General features: G+C 49.2%; 1 protein-coding gene across 2 annotated transcripts in view; it reads left to right on the top strand.

The window, feature by feature from the left end:
- The window catches only part of LOC137432531 (zinc finger CCHC domain-containing protein 7), a 487923-nt gene that overhangs the window by 380440 nt on the left and 97711 nt on the right, over positions 1-9772 (top strand). The gene's annotated exons all lie outside the window — the stretch shown is intronic.

Raw genomic sequence — 9772 nt, 5'->3', positions numbered from 1 at the left:
AAGAAGAAGAAGACGAAGTCAAAAGGTTGGAAATACGACTATTGTTTATTATTACTATTTACACAATGAAAGAAACCAAGGAAGAAGGAAGGATAATAAAATAATGTAGAAAGGGGGACGGACCAGAAGGACACAGTGCAATTTCTAACTTATACAGACTTACTTATAACCCAGGACAGAACACACAAAACAAACTCACGTACACAAGAGGATGGAATGGCAGGAATGGTTTGGAGGGATGAGCAGGTGGAATCACAGGGCACAGCGAGCAGGTCCACTCCGGGCGGGAAGCGAGGAGCCGGCAGCTCCTTGTATTCGGCTTTACACCGCACACCGGCAGGGTCACTCGCTGCCCCATCAGGGCTTCACGCGGCTGGTTGAAACGGAGCTGGTTGAAGCGGCTCTCTGCAGAAATCAGCTGGGTCACGCATCTGCCGTATCTCTGACGCAACTCTTCCAAAGGCTTCCGCGCGTGCTTATATCTCCCTCGGGCGATCAAGCCGCCAGCCTCCAGGACACGCCCATCGGTGAGGTCGCCTCGGCCCTGATTGGTCACGAGGGCTCACCGATCCCGCCCTTAGAGGAGGCGTTGGCAAGGCCACGCCTTGTTCCCGACGCTGGGCCGACTCCTCCCACCTTCGGCTCCGAGATGACCTCGTGGCTAATGGAGTCTTGCAGCGAAAACAACAACCCACAGCTGCAGCAGAATTCAGCGAACCGCTCAATGCAGTTGGCAATTGAGGAAAGGGGAATTCAATGGAGGTTCTGGGGAAATTGAAAGGGGATACTACCTTGTCTGGATTCGGTGCAATGGAGTGTCAATTAATGGAAGACACAGCCTTAATCTAATACACACAATAAGGAGATAACTACTGAACAGGGAGATCTATGATTTGGCTACGTGATTGTATATGACCTAACTAAGGGACGCCCTTTGACCTTTATACACAACTGGAGGAAGGAGGGTGATATTTTACAACACAAAAAAACACCATTCTCAAATTCATAACAATATATATATATATATATATATATATATATATATACTGAAACGCAAAAGAAACTTACCACCTTTGAAACCTTTAAATATCAACAATAACACTGCGTGTAGTAAATGTGTGAACTTATTTGTGGACAATAGTGTCCTCACTGTCAGACAAAACGGTCACGGATGGTCACTTGAACCTTCAATGGTCACTTCATAGCACAGCTGTTGAACAGCCGTTTTGACTGTCAGTGATTAGCCAAGGGGTACGGTATAATTTTAATGAGCTGCACGTGATGTCTTGATATTGGCTTTAAAAAGGCCAGTGCAAAATGGGCATTTTGACTGAAACATTTGACCATTTTGACCAACTTCAAAAAGACCGAAAACGCAAAAGAAATTTACCACCTTTGAAACCTTTAAATATCAACAATAACACTGCGTGTATTAAATGTGTGAACTTATTTGTGGACAATAGTGTCCTTACTGTCAGACAAAACGGTCACGGATGGTCACTTGAACCTTCAATGGTCACTTCATAGCACAGCTGTTGAACAGCCGTTTTGACTGTCAGTGATTAGCCAAGGGGTACGGGATGATTTTAAAGAGCTGCCCGTGATGTCTTGATATTGGCTTTAAAAAGGCCAGTGCAAAATGGGCATTTCAATCAACATGCCACGATTGTCAAGGGATCAACGGCAGCGTGCCCTGGGCATGCTGCAAGGCGGACTGAGCTACCGTGAGGTGCCACGTCGCCTTGGCTGTTCACACCAGACGATATCGGCCCTGGTGGACAGAGACACCCTCCACAACTCTGCAGATGACAGACCTCGATCAGGGAGGCCAAGAGTGTCCACTGCAAGGCAGGACAGGCAGATGGTCCAAAGTCACCTGCGGGATCGATTCCGTCCAGCATCCCGCACTGCGGCAGAAACTCCGGGGCGTGCAAACCCACGGATCTCCAATGATACTGCACGAAGACGACTGCATGACTATGGCCTGACTGCCAGAAGACCATACAGATGCCCCGTGATGACGGCTGCCCATCGCCGCAACCGACAGAGATGGTGCCAGCAGCATCAGCGGTGGACCTTGGCACAGTGGAACGAGGTCGCTTTCAGCGATGAAACAAGGTTCTGCGTGGACAGTCCTGATGGGCATGAGCGTGTCTGGAGAAGAACTGGCGAGCGATATGCCGATTGTTGCGTTGCGTCAAGCCAACAGGTGGGGTGGCCCAAGTGTGATGGTGTGGGCCGCCATATCAGGCCGGTACAGGACGCCACTGGTGGTTGTGGATGGGAATCTTAACGCCCAGCGGTATGTGGATAAGATCCTGCGACATCATCTGCTGCCATTCCTGCTAGACCACCCAGAACTGAGAACCTTTCAGCATGACAACGCTCGTCCCCATGCTGCTCGCTTTACCACTGCATTTCTCCAAGGCGAGAACATCAACACCATGCAGTGGCCTGCGCTCTCCCCTGACCTGAATCCCATAGAGCACCTGTGGGATGAGCTTGGGAGACGCGTAGTTGGCAGGGCCCAGACACGGGCAGAGCTGCTTCAGACATTGAGGACTGAGTGGGACAGAATCCAGCAGCAATTCATCCAAAGACTGGTAGGCAGTATACGCCGATGATGCACTGCCTGTATCCAAAACAATGGTGGCCACACACGCTATTGAAAGGGACTGACATTGCACCCTGTGCTGTTCTGTACTGTAGAACAAACTGATGAGATGGTGTATCTTGGTCAAAAACTTGACATGTCATCAATAAAATGCCAATGTTTCAATTAGCAATTGTTGGTTTGTTTTATTTTGAACTGTTACAATTTTATTACATTTCAAACAAGTGGTAAGTTTCTTTTGCGTTTTCGGTCTTTTTGAAGTTGGTCAAAATGGTAAAGAATTTTGGTCAAAATGCCCATTTTGCACTGGCCTTTTAAAAGCCAATATCAAGACATCACGTGCAGCTCATTAAAATCATCCCGTACCCCTTGGCTAATCACTGACAGTCAAAACGGCTGTTCAACAGCTGTGCTATGAAGTGACCATTGAAGGTTCAAGTGACCATCCGTGACCATTTTGTCTGACAGTGAGGACACTATTGTCCACAAATAAGTTCACACATTTACTACACGCAGTGTTATTGTTGATATTTAAAGGTTTCAAAGGCGGTAAGTTTCTTTTGCGTTTTCGGTCTTTTTGAAGTTGGTCAAAATGGTCAAATGTTTCGGTCAAAATGCCCATTTTGCACTGGCCTTTTTAAAGCCAATATCAAGACATCACGTGCAGCTCATTAAAATCATCCCGTACCCCTTGGCTAATCACTGACAGTCAAAATGGCTGTTCAACAGCTGTGCTATGAAGTGACCATTGAAGGTTCAAGTGACCATCCGTGACCGTTTTGTCTGACAGTGAGGCCACTATTGTCCGCAAATAAGTTCACACATTTACTACACGCAGTGTTATTGTTGATATTAAAGGTTTCAAAAGTGGTAAGTTTCTTTTGCGTTTCAGTATATATATATACATATATATATATATATATATATATATATATATATATATATATATATATATATATATATATACACATATATATATATATACGTATATATATATATATATATATATATATATATATATATATATATATATATATATATATATATATATATATATATATATATATATATTGTGAGAAACCACCGGTGAAACCACCTGTTCTCACCCAGATTTGGTGCCCCGCCCACCGCGTGACGTGGCCTCCTTGGAGCCTCACGCGATCGGGAGGCGATTCGGCACGTGATTGGTGGAGAGTCCAGAGAGCGCGGTCGCCATCTTATGCAACGGACGCGACTCTCGAAGGCTCCGAGTGGGAAATAGATAAAGGGATTTCCCTTAATCTTCACGACAGCCGCGTTGGGCTGATCGTTTACCGTTCTGTATTTTACGAGTGAATAACTCCGGAAGAGAACGAGTGATTCCCGGATCTCGTGGATTGGAACCGTGAGTCAGATATTGCCTGCGTCGTGTTGGAGCTGCTGGCCGACCGTTCCTGCAGGCCTTGTGCGGTTATTCCACTCTGTTACCCTCCGAGTCCCGGAGATCGTCGATTGGAACCGCGAGTGATCTTGCCTGCGTCCTGTTTGGAGCTTCTGGGGCCGACAGTTCCTGCAGGCTTTGTGCAGTGTATTCCATTCTGTTACCATTTATGGTTTTTGTGATCGAGCCAATAAAGCATCGTGCCTTACCCCTAGAAGGCCGATTAAAACACAATTGTGTTTATTGAGTTCTCTCTGTCCACTCCGTGGACTACTTGAAGCCCGGACATTAACGTCCGTATTCCGTGCTGGGAACCATTTCACAGCCGGGATCGCGACAAATGGGTTGCTCGTCCTAGGATCATTCAAGTAAGAGACATTCGAATTGAGACGGGAATTCTGCATCTGCATCTTCTTTGCATCTGCTCACCAGCGGACGCCGTCTTGGAGGAGCCTTCTCACCAGCGGACGCCGTCTTGGAGGAGCCTTCTCGCCAGCGGGCGCCGTCTTGGAGGAGCCTTCTCGCCGTGGGACGCTGTCTTGGGTGGTGCTTCACTGCCGAATAAGTGAATAGCTTCGGATCCCTCCAAACAACCGACAAAAAAAAAAAAAAAAAAAAAAAAAACGTGAGTATTTGTACGTGGTATTTTTCTCATTGGCAATTTGATGTGCGGTGGTGATATTGTGTAGTTCGTGTCGTATTTCCCCAACAGAGCGTTGTGTTTGAGCGTTGTGTTTTGTGCCTTGTCTTATGATAACTCGTAGCCAAGCTATGTCGACCAGAGAAGTGAGAGTTCAACCTGATCATGTTGACAGTCGCGTGGGTGGCGATGCGAGCGACGCAATCAGCCTTGACCCAGTCACTAAACCCGATATGTTAGGAAGCGATTCCATCATGACTAAATGCATGCGTTCGCCCTTCTGGACCGGGCTGACTCCGGTTCAACAACTTGACATGTATAACAGGGAGAATGACAGGGCAGAGGCAGAGCGTGCGGCAGCAGAGAGAGAGCGTGAGAGAGAGAGAGAGCGTGCGGCAGCAGCAGAGGCAGAGCGTGCTGCGGCAGCAGAGAGAGAGCATGCGGCAGCAGAGAGAGAGCGTGAGAGAGAGAGAGAGCGTGCGGCAGCAGCAGAGGCAGCAGCAGAAGCTGAACACGTCAGAGAGCATGAGTTGCGAATGTTGACTGAACGACCGCGGGCAGAGGGGTCTGCTGCAAGAGTCCCGGAAACTGTTCATGTTCGTTTGCCGGACTGGACGGGAGACACGAAGCCAGAAGCGTATCTGGAGATGGCGGAGAAGTTGTTGGCTGCCGGTGGCATTGATGAGAGCTTGTGGGTCGGCCATCTTGTGAGCCATCTATCTGAGAAGGCGAGGGAGGTATATGCGAGGATGACAACCGAGGACGCAAACAAATACAGGGCATTGAAGGCCGAGATTTTGAACGCCTATGCGGTGTCCGCATGTATTTATAGGAGAAATTTTTTCAGCTGGACTCGTGAGTCCAGTCAAACCTATGAGGAACATTCGCGGGCCTTGTTGGAACAGCTGCAGAGATGGTTCAAGGGGAGCAAGGTTGAGTTACCTCAAGCGGTTGCGGAACTCCTGGTGCGTTACCGTATCGATCAACAGCTTCCGCCTGACTTAGCATTGTTTCTTGTCGACAAAGACACTGTTTCCTTGGCAGGACTGCGTCAACCTTATTGATAAACATGTTTTGGCGTGCAAAATGCTGCAAGTCACGCAGTCGCGTCGTAAGACGGAGGAGTCTGCGATCAAGACCGCCCCCCGTCTGCCCGGCGGCTGGATCGAGGGGAGGGGTTCTCCGATGCCCTCCACTGGTGGCGGTCGCGAGCCGCAGACCAGGGCAGGGCCCTGGTGCGATTTCTGCAAACGCGTGGGGCACGGTGAAAACCGCTGCTTCTCTAATCCCGCTAGTCCGGCCTACCGAGGCAACCCTCCTGTTAAGTCGGAGGGAGATCAGTGGAGCTCATCCGCCGGGCCCTCGCACACGACGGTGGCATCGGTGACCGAGGTCACTGCCACCGAGGCTAATTCCATTCATCCACTGTACCAGGATTATTCAGGGACAGCCTTAGTGGGTGGCCCTGATTCGATGCTGAAGTTTGAGGCCCAATACCTTCGGGATACTGGGGCGACACGGTGTGTTCTCCGGGCGGGGGTAGTTCCGCCTCTCAGATGCGTTATACCGGCGAGTATACCCTCCTTCGGGGCATTGACCGGGTTCTTGGCCGGTATCCCCTTGCCCTCCTCGAGGTCCGGAGTGACATTTTTAAGGGTCCAGTGACCTGTGTGGTGGTACCCTACTACCCGATACCCGGGGTCTCCTTGCTGATTGGCAATGATGCCATGGCCAGGGAGGAGTCATTGACTCTGACCTGTGGGGGGGGTCACTAGATCCCAGAGTAAACAGGCGGAGAGAGTGGCGGAGTCAGACATATCTTCACTCTGGCCCGAGGAGCCTAGCGCCTCGACTCCAGTTCCCGACGGTGACGTTGCGTCAGCTGAAGTCCACCCGAGCCTCCCGTCAAGCCACCCTCAGGTGCCGTGCTCCTCAGGGACCGCTCCCGCCATGTCGCGATTCAGCAGGAACGCTAATGCTAAGGTATATGTGGGAAACCTGGGCAATGGAGCAGCGAAAGCCGAGCTAGGGAGGGTCTTCGAACATTATGGACCACTCCGCAACGTATGGGTTGCTCGAAACCCACCTGGATTTGCAGTTGTTGAGTTTGAAGAGCCACGAGATGCTGAAGATTCGGTCAGAGCCCTTGATGGAAGGTTAATTTGCGGATCGCGTGTGTGCGTCGAGATGTCGAATGGCATGTCGCGGCGGCCTCGTTTCAGACGCCCTTTGGTCCGCAGGCCTTTCGACCCGAACGATCGATGTTACCAGTGCGGTGAAAGGGGTCATTACGCATATGACTGTTGTTCTCGACACCGGAGGAGTACCCGCCGCTCTAGGTCTCGGCCCGTTTCCTTCCTGTCAACGCTTCCCCCAACTTGAGTTTGGCCCCCTTGCCTCTCTATTGTGCTTTGTGTGAAGTGTAACTCTTGTAGGGTAGATATTAATGTGGTGTATGGTGTTAAAATTTGTGTGTGGAAAAAAAAAACCAAACTGGTTCATTGTTAACCTGTTAATGCCTGTTAATTGCCTGTGCGTTAATAATTGCGTTATTGTTGCGCTATTGCGTTGCGTTGTATTGTTGCGTTGTTGCGTTATTGTTGTTAATAAGTGTTAATAATTGTTAATTGCGTTAATTGCCTGTTAGCGATTACCGCCATCATCTTGCCATGTGATTTGCACCTACTACAAATACTGGTTTTAAAAACGCCGTCTATTCGACGGGGGTTTTTACTTAGGGGGGGAGGACTGTGAGAAACCACCGGTGAAACCACCTGTTCTCACCCAGATTTGGTGCCCCGCCCACCGCGTGACGTGGCCTCCTTGGAGCCTCACGCGATCGGGAGGCGATTCGGCACGTGATTGGTGGAGAGTCCAGAGAGCGCGGTCGCCATCTTATGCAACGGACGCGACTCTCGAAGGCTCCGAGTGGGAAATAGATAAAGGGATTTCCCTTAATCTTCACGACAGCCGCGTTGGGCTGATCGTTTACCGTTCTGTATTTTACGAGTGAGTAACTCCGAAGAGAACGAGTGATTCCCGGATCTCGTGGATTGGAACCGTGAGTCAGATATTGCCTGCGTCGTGTTGGAGCTGCTGGCCGACCGTTCCTGCAGGCCTTGTGCGGTGTATTCCACTCTGTTACCCTCCGAGTCCCGGAGATCGTCGATTGGAACCGCGAGTGATCTTGCCTGCGTCCTGTTTGGAGCTTCTGGGGCCGACAGTTCCTGCAGGCTTTGTGCAGTGTATTCCATTATGTTACCATTTATGGTTTTTGTGATCGAGCCAATAAAGCATCGTGCCTTACCCCTAGAAGGCCGATTAAAACACAATTGTGTTTATTGAGTTCTCTCTGTCCACTCCGTGGACTACTTGAAGCCCGGACATTAACGTCCGTATTCCGTGCTGGGAACCATTTCACAGCCGGGATCGCCACAATATATATATATATATATATATATATATATATATATATATATATATATATATATATATATATATATATATATATATATATATATATATATATATATATATATATGTATGTGTGTATATATGTATGTGTGTATATATGTATGTGTGTATACTCATCCCAACTCTCTCTTCCTCATATGTGGTGCTTTCAATTGTCACCATGCCAGTTGGCTGGGTGTGGGTACCTCTCTCACCAGCCATGGCTCTTCAGCAAAGGACTTCTGCGACTCACTGGGACTGACACAATCTGTCAATTTCCCGACCCGGATCTCAGTCAACGGAACATCTTCTCTTCTGGACTTGGTTATGACTAACTTCCCCGAAAATGTCTGCTGCTCTTCTTCTGCTCCGATCGGATCATCTGATCATGTCCTTGTTAAAGTGGACATCTCTCTGACCATCCTCAGGGAGCCTGCTCAGCGTCGACGAGTCTGGCATTTCACTCAGGCCAACTGGCACGGTCTTCAAGCAGCCATCAATCATCTGGACTGGTCTCCCATCTCTACCACCTCTGACATCAACTCATCCTGGGAATTCTTCCAAAGTAAATTGCTCTCTCTCATGCACAGATTTATCCCATCTCGTCTTCAGTTGTCATACCCTTCCTCCCGTCCATGGTACACGGAATCTTGTGGTGAGGCTGTTGCCCAGAAACAACTTGCCTTCGTCTCCTGGAAAGCAAATCCAACGGAAGGAAATCTCATTTCCTTTCACAAAGCCCGAAACAAGTGTGTGTCCACCCTCAGGAGAGCCAGGAAACAATATCTCTCCGTTCTCAAGACCGAACTCTCTTATCTGTCTCCCTCTTCCAAATCCTGGTGGCATCTGGTCAAATCCGTTCTGGTGTTTGTTCCCCCTCCATCCCCTCCCTTACCTCAAACGGCTACACAGCTGACTCCGCACGTGAAAAAGCTGAATGCCTCAACTCTGTGTTTGCCTCTAAATCTTGTGTCCCAAACCCATCCCTCTCTGTACCCACCATACCCAGTCGTACCCTGCTGCTCCTGGACTCCGTGTCCTTTCCTCCTGACAAGGTGGAAAAGTTTCTGTCAACCCTCGACTCTGATTCTGCAACTGGACCCGACGGCATCAGCCCACGGGTCCTAAAATCCTGCTCTGCTGCTCTATCTCACCCTCTCTCTGTTCTCTTCACCCTCTCTTTTGCTCAAGGTCAACTGCCATCTGCTTGGAAATCAGCCAACATCACCGCTTTGCACAAAAAAGGTGCAAAAACAGCAACTACATACCAATCAGCCTTCTCCCAATTATCAGCAAAGTCATGGAATCCATCATTGCTTCGGATATGAAATCTTTCCTCTTCTCCAATGGCTTGATCTCTGATCATCAATTTGGTTTCAGACCAGGTCACTCTACTCTGGACATGCTGCTTCTGCTGTCTCAACAATGGATGGAGGTCCTCAATGCCAAACAGGAAATTAGAGCTGTCTCCCTCAACATATCACGTGCCTTCGACACGGTCTGGCACCCCGCTCTGCTCACCAAACTCTCCTTCTTTGGTATCCATGAAATCTCCACGCATGGCTGGCGGACTTCCTTTCTAGTCGTCGTCAACGTGTGGCCCTGAATGGGTTTCTCTCATCTCCTCTTCCTGTTCAGGCTGGAG

This window comes from Myxine glutinosa, chromosome 8 (assembly GCF_964187855.1).
Source record: "Myxine glutinosa chromosome 8, kmMyxGlut1.1, whole genome shotgun sequence".
In the NCBI taxonomy this organism is placed as follows: Eukaryota; Metazoa; Chordata; class Myxini; order Myxiniformes; family Myxinidae; genus Myxine; species Myxine glutinosa.
This window is presented reverse-complemented; position numbering and strand designations above follow the sequence as displayed.